The sequence below is a fragment of the Schistocerca nitens genome, chromosome 1, assembly GCF_023898315.1.
Source record: "Schistocerca nitens isolate TAMUIC-IGC-003100 chromosome 1, iqSchNite1.1, whole genome shotgun sequence".
In the NCBI taxonomy this organism is placed as follows: Eukaryota; Metazoa; Arthropoda; class Insecta; order Orthoptera; family Acrididae; genus Schistocerca; species Schistocerca nitens.
This window is the reverse complement of record NC_064614.1, coordinates 639,394,691-639,409,270: the sequence shown is the minus strand read 5'-3', so window position 1 is coordinate 639,409,270 and position 14,580 is coordinate 639,394,691.

Sequence of the window (14,580 nt, the reverse complement as noted above, 5' to 3'; positions counted from 1 at the left end):
GTTGATGAAAAATGAAAGTACAAAAATGTTCAGGGAAATTCAGGAATACAGAAATACAAGTCGCTCAGGAATGAAATAAACAGTAAGTGCAGGGTTGCATGAAAAATGTGAAGAAATAGAAAAGGAAATGACTGTCGGAAAGACTGACACAGAATATAGAAATGTCAAAACAGCGTTCGGTGAAATTAAAAGCAGGGGTGGTAACATTAAGTGTGCAATGGGCACTGTTAAATACAGAGGAGAGAGCGATAGTTGGAAAGAGTACACTGAAGATCTCTGTGAGAGGAAATACTTGCCTGACGATGTGATGGCTCACTCCTTCTATTCTGTCGAGGAGCTCCTGGAAGAGCTAAAAAATTAAGCAAATTCCAGTCTTACATTGTTGATTGTCTTCATTTAAACTTATGACTTGTCACCTGAATATGTTTTTTTTTCTATATTTCATTTTATCTGTTTCTAATATCGTGTTATAATTTCATGTATTGACTCGTTCCATGACCATGGAGATTTCTCCTTAATTTGGTCCCACGGAACAATAAATAAATCAATCAATCAATCAATCAACAGGAGTCGCTGTAAAAGAGATGGGGAATTCAATATTACAACCTGAATTTAAAAGAGCTTTGGAAGACTTAAAATTGAATAAGGCAGAAGGGATAGATGACATTCCACCACAAACCTAAAATAGTTGGAGGAAGTGACAACAAAACGACTATTCTCGTTGGCGTATAGAGTTTATGAGTCTGGCGATATACCATCTGACTTTCGGAAAAATGTCATCCACGCAATTCCGAAGGCTGCAATAACTGAAAAGTGCGGGACTTATCGCACAATCAGCGTAACAGCTTATGCATCAAAGTGCTAACAAGAATTATATACCGAAGACTGGAAAAGAAAATTGAGGATGTCTTAGATGACGATCAGTTTGGCTTTAGGGAAGTTAAAACCACCAGAGACACAGTTCTGACATTGCATTTGATGATGGAAGCGAGACTAAACAAACATCAAGACATATTCATAGGATTTCTCGACCTGGAAAAGGCGTTTAACAATGTCAAATGGTGAAAACGGTGCAAGATCGAAATTCTGAGAAAAGTAGCTATAGGAAAAGACTGATAATATACAACGTGTATGAGTGCCAAAAGGTAATAATAAGAGTGCAAGACCAAGAACGAAGTGCTCGAATTAAAAAGAGTGTAAGACAAGTATGTAGCCTTTCTCCTCTACTGTTCAATCTGCACATCAAAGAAGCAATGATGGAAATAAAAGACAGGTTCAAGAGTGGAATTAAAATTCAAGATGAAAGGATATCAATGACAAGATCCGCTTATGACGTCACTAAGCTCAGTGAAAGCGAAGAAGAATTACAGAATCTGCTGAATGGAATGAACAGTGTAATGAGTACAGAATATGGACTGAGAGTACACTGAAGAAAGGCGTAAGTAATAAGAAGTAGCAGATATGAGAAAAGCGAGAAACTTAACATCAAGATTGACGGTCACGAAGTAAGTGATGTCAAGGAATTCTGCTATCTACGCAATAAAATAATCTGTGTCGGTCGGAAAAAGGAGGACATTAAAAGCAGACTAGCACTGGCAGGAAGGGCATTCCTGGCCAAGCGATATCTATTAGTACCACACATAGGCCTTAATTTGAGGAAGAGATTTCTGAAAATATACGTTTGAGCACGGCATTGTATGATAGTGAAACATGGACTGTGAAAAACCGGAACAGAAGAGAATCGAAGTATTTGAGATGTTGTGCTACAGACGAATATTGCAAATTAGGTAGACTGATAAGGTAAGGAATGAGGAGGTTCTGCATAGAATTGGAGAGGAAAGCAATGTATGGAAAACACTGACTTGAAGAAGGGGCAGAATGGTAGGACATCTGTTAAGACATTAGGGAATGATTTCAATGGTAGTAGAGGGAGAAAAGCTGTAGAGTAAGTCAGAGCTTGGAATACATACAGAAAATAATTAAGGACGTTGGTTGGAAGTGCTATTCTGAGATGATGAGGTTGGTACATGAGAGGAAAAAAAATAATGATATCGATAGCGGCAAGATACCAAAGTATGTGTATGACGCAAAGTAAGTAGTCGTATCTTTGGATTGTACTGACGTTGACGCATAAATTTTTATACTGCGAAGGTGACGTCTGTCGCCTTATATCGCTCCTGTCTGGAGCCCGTGTATCGGGAGAATGACTCATGAGTGCACAGTAACAGATGGTCTGAAGCGGGTTCAGTCCAGTACGTAGTTCTAATTTTCATCTGCTAGAGGACAGTGGTGCACAGAGAGATCAAGAAACAGTCAAGAGAATGTTTTTGTGAGAATGTTTTTGTGAATTGCTCTGTTTATTTCTTGAAGGCTTCTTCTGTTAATTTATATTTGTACAGTTTTGTAGATGCTTTTAATAGTGTGAATGATGTGTGAATGTAGTGTAAAATATGTAGATCATTGTTCTTCTGCTGAACGCTGTGCGAAATAGTGTGAGAAAGTTTTAAGACAGTGTGAATGCAGACGACGGGGAATTTTGTATCATAATATGTTAAGTATGTTTATGATAAAAGGAAAGCTAATTCGAGTGCAAATGAAAGTAGTTAATAGCGTAAAGTATAAACAGAATATCAGAATGTTAAATATTTATTTCGGGAAAACGTACTGTCCGAAAGTGTGTTATTTGTTGATTGGTTATTCATGAAAAGTGCCGACTAACGCGGGACAATAATGTTATTCTATTGGCCTTAAAGAAAACTGATCAGTGAGAACGGAGTATTCTTCGCGCGTCTTTTCTCTTGGAGATATAGAATGCTTATAGCAGTCTAAAGCAGTCGGAGCCCTGTCTTTCGATAGTACGGTCGTGTGTAGTATGAGCTCTGAAGAAAGTTATAATTTACCGCTTTTAATCGTGATACATGTTTCAAAAGTGTTTTAAAGTGAGCGCATATTTATTTCGGTGTGCTTTTTAGAAAGTACGGATTTTTTAAGTATATGTGTATGAGAAAAGACAGTAATTACGGGTGGCATATTGAGCAGACCGGTGACTAAAAACTTGAGTGCATTAGACACCGATAAACTTAGTATGACGAGCATTTTCATTTAGGAACAATCTGTGCTTAGTAGCTGTTCAGATTTCGGGAAATACGTTACCATAAACTTGCTAACGTGAATGAAAGGGTTTGTGCGTTACTGTGTTAGGATTAGCACGGGCTTGGCAGTGAACGTGTACATTATCGAGGTTCAGAATATACTGACGTTTTGCAGTGTTTCCACCTTTCATTCAAAATTAAGACTTTTTCCCGATTCTTGAAATGGTTGCGTTGTATGCAGCCTGGTGCGAGTTACAGTACGGGAGGTTTCTGCTCGGCTTTCTACCGGCGATCTGCTGCAACGAGTTCACAGGTAGATGCCGGTAAAGGACGAAAGGAAACCGCCCCGCCGCAAAGGGACCGTAGATTTTAGTATATGATATAAATTTCAACTTGAATGTCTACTCATTCCTGAGAAAAAGAAGTTTTCACAGACGGACGGATAGATGTATGGATAACACATAACAATTTTTTTTTTTCGTATGATACAATTACAAATTAACAATTTTCAGACTTTTCCCTGCCGCTTGCCGTGAAGCCATGCAATTAACAATTTTCAGACTTTTCCCTGCCGCTTGCCGTGAAGCCATGCTTCTTGACAAATTTCATGAATCTTGGTCATTGGGAAATACCCTATATATTTTGGTGAGTTAGTCTGCAAGTATAAAAATATGTGACGGAAATGGCCGTATCTTTTGATTGCATTGACTAGGAAGCTTAAATGTTTTACACCGGAAGGGACTGTAGACCTTAGTGTGTGACATAAAGTTCAACTTCATATGTCTACCTTTTCCTAATAAAAAGGGTTCTTAACAGTCGGACGGAAAGACAGACAAACAACAAAGTGATCCTCTAAAGGTTTTTACCGACTGAGGTTTGGAATCCTAAAAATGGAGAAAGATGAGAGAAGGTGCGAAGGTACTCTGTTCAAATCTATTTGGTTGGAAGACGTGCAGAGAAGCGGTGTAGCACCTTTGGCCCATTGTATGTGTGTGTTGGCTGGCAGTGAATGGCTGCGTAAGATATGCCACTATAATCCGGTTGTGTAATCATGAATGTCTCTCTTATTCCATTGCGTATGTGAATAGATTTGCGACGTGCGTCTTCTTCAACGGTGTCTGACAATGGGTTCCTAAACCCTAAATTCACTAACTCTCCAGATAAAATAAACGAATATACTGAAGCAAATGATGTAAAGGAATTCTCGGGAGACTGAAAGAAAGAGAGAGTACTTCGGTCCGTTGGGCTCTGATTGAAGTTTGTCATATTGAGAAAATGAAAAGAGCGATCTATATATAACTTGAAAAACTTTTTGTAGCCAAAAACGTATTAACTATTATTTATTATTGACGGTCTATTATACAGTCCAAACTTTCACTTTCCGATCTTCAAAAAATTTTTTGGTTATAAATCGTGTTCCATTATGAATTCGTCACTCGTGCCATGTCGACATTATGGCGGAGAATACACAGCACATTAAATATAGGTTTGTCAAAAGCAAAACCATATACAGATAAAGAGCACCTTGTGCAAATGGGCATGTTCGCACTCATAACATTCAACAGAGCAAGGTGCTTTGTATCTGTATACCGTTTTACTTTTGACAAACATGTGTATAATGTGATTTATGTTCTCCACCATAATAAAATTGCGTGAGTGATAAACTTGTAACGGAACGCGATTTATAGCTCAAAATTTGTTATAGATCAGAAGATGACAGTGTCAACAGTGGAAATCGGTCGTCAATAATAAATATTAATTAATGAGATCTTGGCAATAAAATTTTTCTTCACGTCAGGTTCTCTCTGCTCATCTGCTAGATGCAAGTGTACTCGAGGACGTGCTTTTTCTGTATGTGTAAGGGTTGATTAAAAAGTTTCAGTTCGAATTCCACGCTGTATTAACTGACTTGAAATTAAATTTAACGCACAGATAAGTTGAGAGTATAATAGCAGTTTTATAAAATTTATACTTCTTTTGCTACATCTGCGTTGAAATTTGTACATAGGTAGTAGGCCTAATCAAAACTAACCGTTGTTACTGATGTGTTTAACTGTGGTTGCTTGTATAGTCATGAAAACAAAAGCCAAAATAAATAAATAAAGGCCACACTGACCTTTTCTTTACACGTCTGTGCTTATATAACGGCATCGGAGTCGCAGTAGATTGCATTTACGCTGTAGCAACCCCCACCCCCCCCCACCCCAACCCCCATCCCAAACGGAAACTTCTTGTTCGCCACTTACACGAGTTTACTACCTAACCTTAACACTTGATGTGCCTTCCCCCTGAATATTGTTGCCACTCACGAATCTTTCTTTTCTTGCGTCATTGCTTCTTCGATGTTCAGACTGAGCAGTAGGAGCGAAAGACTGCGTCCTTCAGTTATACGCTTTTCAATCCGAGCGATTCGTTCTTGTTCTGCCATTCTTGTTGTTCCCTCTTCGTATCTCGTATTGTGTATTCCTCATGTTTCCCTATAGCTTACCCCTATTCTTCCGAGAATTCTGAGTTTTGAACATCTTGCTCCATTTTACATTCTGTAGTCGACAAATCCTACGAACGTATTCTGATTTTTGTTAAGCCTTGCTTCCATTAGCGCAACGTCACACTTGCTAATCTGGTGCTTCTGCTTTTCCTAACTCCAAACTGATCGTCATCTAACAGACTAATTTTCGTTTTTGCGAGGAGTACCAGCACAGAAAAGATACAAGCACACCGCGAGTAAGCTGTTAACTTGCCGCTCGAGGGCTATTGAAAAGGAAAAGAACCTGCGAACCACTGCAGACGTAAATGACCCAAATTGATAGACTAAGTGAGAAGGTGTAACGTAACAAATGGCCCTTCGAAACTGCGACAAGATTAAAGTAAATTAAATCTTCGAATCACAAATTCCTTTATTTCCACTTCTTTGTCATTTCATTCCCTTCGCCCCGTATGGGCGAGAGATGGGCTGTCGGCGGATACAAGTCTCAGCTCTTCAGCCATAAGACAGTAAAAAGTTTAAAACATGTTGCAAAAGTGCACACAGCTGTTGATAAAATGAATGTTTGACAGAATAAACAGACAAATGTTCAACTGCAAAGTTCAAAATGTAAAAGGCGGATTTGGGCATTAATGAAAAGATTAAAACAGATAGAATGGCAAATGAATATTTCATATAAGATAAAAGACAGAGAGACATCTGAGTAAATTAAAAAAGTAAAAAGCCGGTGTGCTGACTGATTAAGACAGAGAAAGATGAGTGAAGTGTTGAGTGGGGCTAGACTGCCAGTAAGAGGGGTTTCATAGGAGCGTTGCAGTTGTAGTAGTGCCTAAGAGGGTGTTTGTCTGAGGAGGAAGTCAGGAGAGCGACGAGGTATGCTGTTCCGGATAAACCCTTAAGATGTGGGTGGAGAGGAAGGGAGCAGTGACCGGTGGAGGTGGAGTGGGTTGTTTTAGATCTGGCGGAATGCGCACATATCAGGGCGTATTTTGTGGTCGGCTAAGGGAAGGCGCTTAAAGTTCCGTTGAGAGAGGATGCGGAGAATGTGGAGGTGTAATGTTGGGGAAATGTGGTGGTAGAGGCGGTGCAGAGCACGTGCAGCAATTAGCACGGGGAAACTAGCGGGTGGGTAGTGTCGAGTTTACGGGTAACGTAGGATATTCTGAGGTGTTCAAGACGGAAAAGGAAGGACGAGAATTTTATAAGTTAACAGAGGATGCGGGTGGGGGAAGGTAAGCGGACTAGAGATACTAGGCGTAGTGCAAGGCATTCGAGGATCTGTAGGGCGTAATAAATAGATGGATGAGCGGAAACCCATGCCAAATTTGCATAGCAGCACGAATTCCTCGCCGGCCGGTGTGACCGAGCGATTCTAGGCGCTTCAGTCTGCAACCGCGCGACCGCTACGGTCGCAGGTTCGAGTCCTGCCTCGGGCATGGATGTATGTGATGTCCTTAGGTTAGTTAGGTTTAAGTCGTTCTACGTTCTAGGGGACTGATGACCTCAGATGTTAAGTCCCATAGTGCTCAGAGCCATTTGATTTTTGAACGAATTCCTCTACGTGGCAATATTTTACTTGAGTAGCTGACAGTATTACAGTGTAGGGTTTGTTGAGAGGTAGACTTAGCGATTTTAGTCGCTATGAATTAGATCTTGTAGCAGCCGAGAATTTGAAGCTAGTATCTGTGCGCTAAGTCTTGCTGTTGGCTGCACTTTGCGCAAACGGTTCCAAGGCTACGCGACACGTTGTGCAGATCTCGTACGCAGCACTGCTATCTGGCGTTTTTAATTACGCTATGTGGGTCACGCACGTCCGATAACGAGCGGCCGCAGATGGCGCCGTAGCCGAGCTGATGTAAATGAAAGGTCGGGTGTCGCCGACTTGACGTGCGGCGTATCTGCAGTTGCCAAACATTCGGCGCATACGAGGCGCAGCATGGTCGCTCTGAACTCTTATTTTGGGGCAGCTGTCGTCGTGATAGATCTGATACAGGGCTGGATTTACGCGTAGGCCAGTGCCTTATGCGCCGAGAGAGCTGGATCGCCGCTTGTATATTCGTTAGACATTATCAGAGAAAAGTGCTTGAAATTTGAAAACATGGAAGGAAGGGCAACACACAGCAGCAATGGCACTAGTGTAGCTTTGCTTCATTGTTGAGCTTACACTGAGGTAACAAATATCATGGGAAATCTCCGAATATCTTGTCTGATCTCCTTTTACCCGGCATAGTGTAGCAACTCGATGTGACATGGACTTTTACAAGTCATTGGAAGTCCACTGCAGAAATGTGAAGACATGTTGCCTCTGTAGCTACGCTATCCAGAATTGCGAAAGCATTGCCGGTGTAGGATTTTGTGCACGACCTGACCTCTCGATTCATGATCATCATCATAATCATCTTGGACAGCTTCCAGTCTTTGGCTGGGTCTGTTTGGAACACAGGCCTCTCCATTGTCTTCTGTCTTGCCACCATCTCTCCGTCTTCACCTTGGTCCAGTCTTCTCCCTTCTTCTGGACGCATTCCTCCACTCCTTTCAGCCATCCTCCTGGGTATCCTCTTCTCCTCTATTGCCCATCTCAGCCTATCTATTCCTGTAATGGTTCCACCTTCGTTAACTCTCTGATCCTCTCATTTCTTAATCTGTCTATCTTTGTCACTCAATACTGTTCCTCAAGAATTTCATCTCACTAGCTTGTACTTTGATCTCTCTTCCTTTCATAACCCAGGTTTCGGGTGCATATGTCAAATGGCTGGTTCAAATGGCTCTGAGCACTATGGGACTCAACTGCTGAGGTCATTAGTCCCCTAGAACTTAGAACTAGTTAAACCTAACTAACCTAAGGACATCACAAACATCCATGCCCGAGGCAGGATTCGAACCTGCGACCGTAGCGGTCTTGCGGTTCCAGACTGCAGCGCCCTTAACCGCACGGCCACTTCGGCCGGCGTGCATATGTCAGAATCGGGACATAGTATGACCGGTATAGAACTTGTTTACTGATTTCGGACGCATCCTTGCTCCCTGTCAGGCTTCTGACAATCTTCCGAAATGCTTCTGCTTTTCTCCCCCGCTCTTTTGTTTCTCCATTGTTTTTTTCATCTTCCTGTATCAGGCTTCCTAGGTACTTGAAGCTCTCCACTCTCCTCAATCGTTCCCCACCAATTATTATTCCAGTTGTTCCTCTCTCCTCCGTGCTTGTTGTGATAATCACCTCTCGATTATGTCCCATAAATGTTCAATGATTGGTCTAATCATCGTTCGAGCTGTCCAGAATGTTCTTCAAATCAATCACGCAAATGTGGCCTGGTGACATGGCCCATTGTCATCCATAAAAATTCCATCGTTGTTTCGGAACAAATGGTCTGCAACCAGCCGAACATAACCATTTCCAATCAACGACCGGTCCAGTTGGACCAGGGCACCCAGTCCATTCCATGCAAACAGAGTCGCCACCAGCTTTCGCAGTGCCTTGTTGACTACTTGGGCCCATGGCTTCGCCACGCTCAAACCTTACCATCAGGTGCTACCAACTGAAATCGAGACTCATCTGACCAGCCCGAAGGTTTCCAGTCGTCTAGGATCCAACCGATATGGTCACGAGCGCAGGAGAGGCGCTGCAGGCGATGTCGTGCTGGTAGCAAAGACATTCGCATCGGTCGTCTGCTGCCATAGTCAACTAACGCCAGATTTCGCCTCACTATCCTAACGGATACGTTCGTAGTACGTCCCACGTTAATATCTACGGTTATTTCACGCATTGTTGCTTGTCTGTTAGCGCTGACAGCTCTACTCAAACGCCGCTGATATCGATCATTAAGCGAAGGCTATTGGCCACTGCATTATCCGTAGTGAGAGGTAATAACTGGAATATGATATTCTCGGCACACTCTTGACACCGTGGATCTCGGAATACTGAATTCCCCAACGATTTCCGAAATGGAATGTTCGTGCGTCCAGCTCCAACTACCATTCCACTTTCAAAGTCTATTAATTACCGTCGCGCGGCCGTAATCACCTCGGAAATGTTTTCACATGAGTCGCCTGAGTACAAATAGCTCCGCCAATACACTGCCCTTTCATGCCTTGTGTACGCGATATTATCGGCATTCGTTTATGTGTATATCGCTATCCCATGTCTTTTGTAACCTCAGTGTATTCTTACGTTTCACGTCGCTTCGTGTACAGGTTGACCGCTTTGGTTGTCAGCAAGTGTCATTGTCAGTATTAACTATTACTCTTGTTTAAAAAATAGTTGATCCATCACAATGATCGACAAGAAGGATGTAAATAGTGCACAACATGAACTGAACTGTTGAATGAAAGAAAGGAGATTCCGATCAAGAGGAAATATTTGGCGGATCTTTTTTTAAGTTGTCGTTGTTGTTGTGGTCTTCAGTCCTGAGACTGGTTTGATGCAGCTCTCCATGCTACTCTATCCTGTGCAGGCTTCTTAATCTCCCAGTACCTACTGCAACTTACACCCTTCTGAATCTGTTTAGTGTATTCATCTCTTGGCCTCCCTCTACGATTTTTACCCTCCACGCTGCCCTCCAATACTAAATTGGTGATCCCTTGATGCCTCAGAATATGCCCTACCAACCGATCCCTTCTTCTAGTCAAGTTGTGCCACAAATTTCTCTTCTCTCCAATTCTATTCAATACCTCCTCATCAGTTATGTGATCAACCCATCTAATCTTCAGCATTCCTCTGTAGCACCACAATTCGAAAGCTTCAATTCTCTTCTTGTCCAAACTATTTATCGTCCATGTTTCACTTCCATGCAAGGCTACACTCAATACAAATACTTTCAGAAACGACTTCCTGACACTTAAATCTATACTCGATGTTAACAAATTTCTCTTCTTCAGAAACGCTTTCCTTGCCATTGCCAGTCTACATTTTATATCCTCTCTACTTCGACCATCATGTTATTTTGCTCCCCAAATAGCAAAACTCCTTTACTACTTTAAGTGTCTCATTTCCTAATCTAATTCCCGCAGCATCACCCGACTTAATTCGACTACATTCCATTATCCTCGTTTTGCTTTTGTTGATGTTCATCTTATATCCTCCTTTCAAGACACTGTCTATTCCGTTCAACTGCTGTTCCAAGTCCTTTGCTGTTTCTGACAGAATTACAATGACATCGGCGAACCTCAAAGTTTTCATTTCTTCTCCATGGATTTTAATTCCTACTCCGAATTTTTCTTTTGTTTCCTTTACTGCTTGCTCAACATACAGATTGAATAACATCGGGGAGAGGCTACTATCTTGTCTCACTCCCTTCCCAACCACTGCTTCCCTTTCATGCCCCTCGACTCTTATAACTGCCATCTGGTTGCGGTACAAATTGTAAATAGCCTTTCGCTCCCTGTATTTTACCCCTGCCAACTTCAGAATTTGAAAGAGAGTATTCCAGTCAACGTTTTTCAAAAGCTTTCTCTAAGTCTACAAATGCTAGAAACGTAGGTTTGCCTTTCCTTAATCTGTCTTCTAAGATAAGTCGTAGGGTCAGTATTGCCTCACGCGTCCAAAATTTCTACGGAATCCAAACTGATCTTCCCCGAGGTCGGCTTCTATCAGTTTTTCTATTCGTCTATAAAAATTGGTGTTAGTATTTTGCAGCCGTGGCTTATTAAATGGATAGTTCGGTAACTTTCACATCTGTCAACACCTGCTTTCTTTGGGATTGGAATTATTATATTCTTCTTGAAGTCTGAGTGTATTTCGCCTGTCTCATACATCTTGCTCACTATATGGTAGAGTTTTGTTAGGCTTGACAGTCCCACGGCTGTCAGTAGTTCTAATGGAATGCTTTCTACTCCCGGGGCCTTGTTTCGACTTAGGTCTTTCAGTGCTCTGTCAAACTCTTCACGCAGTATCATATCTCCTATTTCATCTTCATCTACATTCTCTTTCTTAAGTGTGAAGATGCAAATCTGAATCTCTAGATTGGTAGTTGCAATACTAAGAGTCAATGTGAAATGTAAACACTATTCACGGAAAGTGTTGACGGTGGTGAAAGAGTTATTCTCCTTGTGGTATGTGATGTCTCTTTGTTTAATAGTTAGTGAAGATCGCAAAACATACACCATACACCTGAGCTGTACAGAATGTAACGGGGATAAGTGCTGATATTCTTATATGTCGTACCTTAGTTTGTACACATATCAGTGTTTTGATTGTTTTTTCTGTGTCTAACAGTCTTCCTACAAACACGCAACAAACTTTACGCCCTGAAGTTTTTTGCGTGGCGGTAACTGCACCACTAAGTGGACTACACCTGTCGGTATAGACTGATCGTTTTGCGTCCTCGCATCCACATTTCAAAACTTGACTTGCTGCCACGGAAAATAAGCATTAATAGCTTGTTCTTGCCGCACGTACTTGGAGGTATTAATGAACCTAAAAATATACAACTTGTAATAGCTATAATTATTAGTCTACAAATGACATAAATACTGTTGTAATACTGTTCAGTGCACAACCCTCGGTCACCAATAGAAATATCTGCTCTTATATCGGTTTCACCCTGCTTTACGAAAAACCTGGGCAATTAAGAAAGGCTACCTCCACTGTCTTTTTGTTTTAAATCTTTGATTCCCTAATTATCAGAGCCGCGCAAACTGTTGTACAATTTCGTTCTTTTCAAGTACCCCATTAGGTTGTGCCTGGGACAGAGGTGTACGCTGATGGTAATATTTAGGAGGTAATTTCCAGTTCCGGGATTTGCCTGATAACCAAGGGAAACCTCCTGAAAACCTTGGTTTAGCTGCTGCAGGCTGGCCGGCACAAGGCCCTAAAACGTCGCGGGACGACATTAACCGCAGGAAACTGGACTGTACCGTGTGTGTGTGTGCTCTCTCTTCTTCCACGGTCGTTAGCAGTTTACTTGGCCTTCGCCGAGCGCAGAGATTGCGAAACGTGGGATTGAAAAGCCGGCTCGTTACCAACGATGAATCACCAGAGTGACTAACGCTAGTGTTATATACCTGCTGCGCGGAGCTGCACACCTGCGGGATAGCGGGAACAGTTTATACATTTGTCTCTTATCTATGTTTATCTTTGTTCCATATAAAGCGCCAACGCTTTAAGCGTATAAGCTGGCATGATTCACTCTCCTGGAATGACACCTTCATGACCAATACTCGCATGCACTTACACAGGTTGTACCAAAAATATCTCGGATGGAATTTCGCGGCATGATTGTCACCCCATAACAAGCATGAAAATTTATCTGTAGTACGGAAACGGTTCACTTTTAACTTGTCACTGAAAAGCACAACATTGTATGAAATTTCACCTACAGCATATACTCCACGGGAAAAAAGAAACATTTAAAGAAACATTTGTTTTACGGAAGATAAGGCTCCAGCACATTTAAAGTCACACCGTATCTCAGGCTTTTTATCTGAGAAACTCCTAAAAGTATTAGTCTAATGTAACGGAAATTTCACATCAAGAGACGCTTTACCAACTTCCGTTCATTTTCAAATTTACAATACAGTGATGCTTCACGTTGTGTCCTATCAAACAACCCTTCTTTTAATAAAATTTTCTTATTTTTTCTCCCCAAATCGATACAGTACCTCTTCATGAAAAGGTTATCGTCGAAGATTCACTTCCGTGCGAGGTGACATTAGGAATAAATTCAGAAAAGTATTCCTAATACTTAAATTTGTATTAGATAACAACACACGCTGCGGGAATTAGATTAGGAAATGAGACGCTTAAAGTTGTAAATGAGTTTTGCTATTTGGGGAGCAAAATAACTGATGATGGTCGAATTAGAGAGGATATAAAATGTAGACTGGCAATGGCAAGGAAAGCGTTTCTGAAGAAGAGAAATTTGTTAACATCGAGTATAGATTTAAGTGTCAGGAAGCCATTTCTGAAAGCATTTGTATGGAGTGTAGTCATGTATGGAAGTGAAACGTGGACGATAAACAGTTTAGACAAGAATAGAATAGAAGCTTTCGAAATGTGGCGCTACAGAAAAATGGTGAAGATTAGATGGGTAGATCACATAACTAATGAGGAGGTGTTGAATAGAATGGGGGCGAAGAGAAATTTGTGGCACAACTTGACTAGAAGAAGGGATCGGCTGATAGGGCATATTGTGAGGCTTCAAGGGATCACCAATTTAGTATTGGAGGGCAACATGGAGGGTAAAAAGTGTATAGGGAGACCAAGAGATGAATACACTAAACAGGTTCAGAAGGATGTAGGTTGCAGTAGGTACTGGGAGCTGAAGCTTACACAGGATAGAGTAGCATGGAGAGCTGCATCAAACAAGTCTCTAAAGACCACAACTACAACAACACACATACCTTTTTCAGGGAAGATTTCCCTACGAGTGTCATTCAGCCCTCTCTGCTTCGTCCATCGTCATCTATTTTGCTGCTCAGATAGCAGAACTAATGAATTACTTTTAATGTATAATTTCTTAATGTAATTTTTCATCTGACTCTACTGTTTTCCACTATCCTCGTTTTTGTTTTTATTGTTCATCCTTTAACTTCTTTGTCAAGACACTTGCCGTGGATTGCGGTAACTCGGTTCAGGGCTCGAACTCCGCCACCCATTAGAATATGAACAAAAAAATCATCAACTTTGGCTGCCGAAGACTTCTGGCATAAGAAGTCACCTTCATTCTGCCAACGGCTGTGTCAAAGAGGGCGTAGGAGCGAACAGAGGTTCAGAGCACTCTCTTGCCCTTGGGGTGGGAAACTGCCCCTAACGGCGGAAGAAACAGCAATGATCTATGGCATAAGGATGCAGAAAGCAATAGAAACCACTGCGTTAAAGACACATAATGTGTATTCACGGGACATGTGGCCTGTAACTGAAAATGTGTCCTGATGACCTCTCCGTTGGCAAAAAAAATCCGGAATAGTCCGTCTTTTGGATCCTTTCGGATGGGGACTGCCAAAGGGGAGGTGACTACTAGAAAAAAGATTGAATAACCAAGTGTAGCATTCCACTAGTCGGAGCGTGGA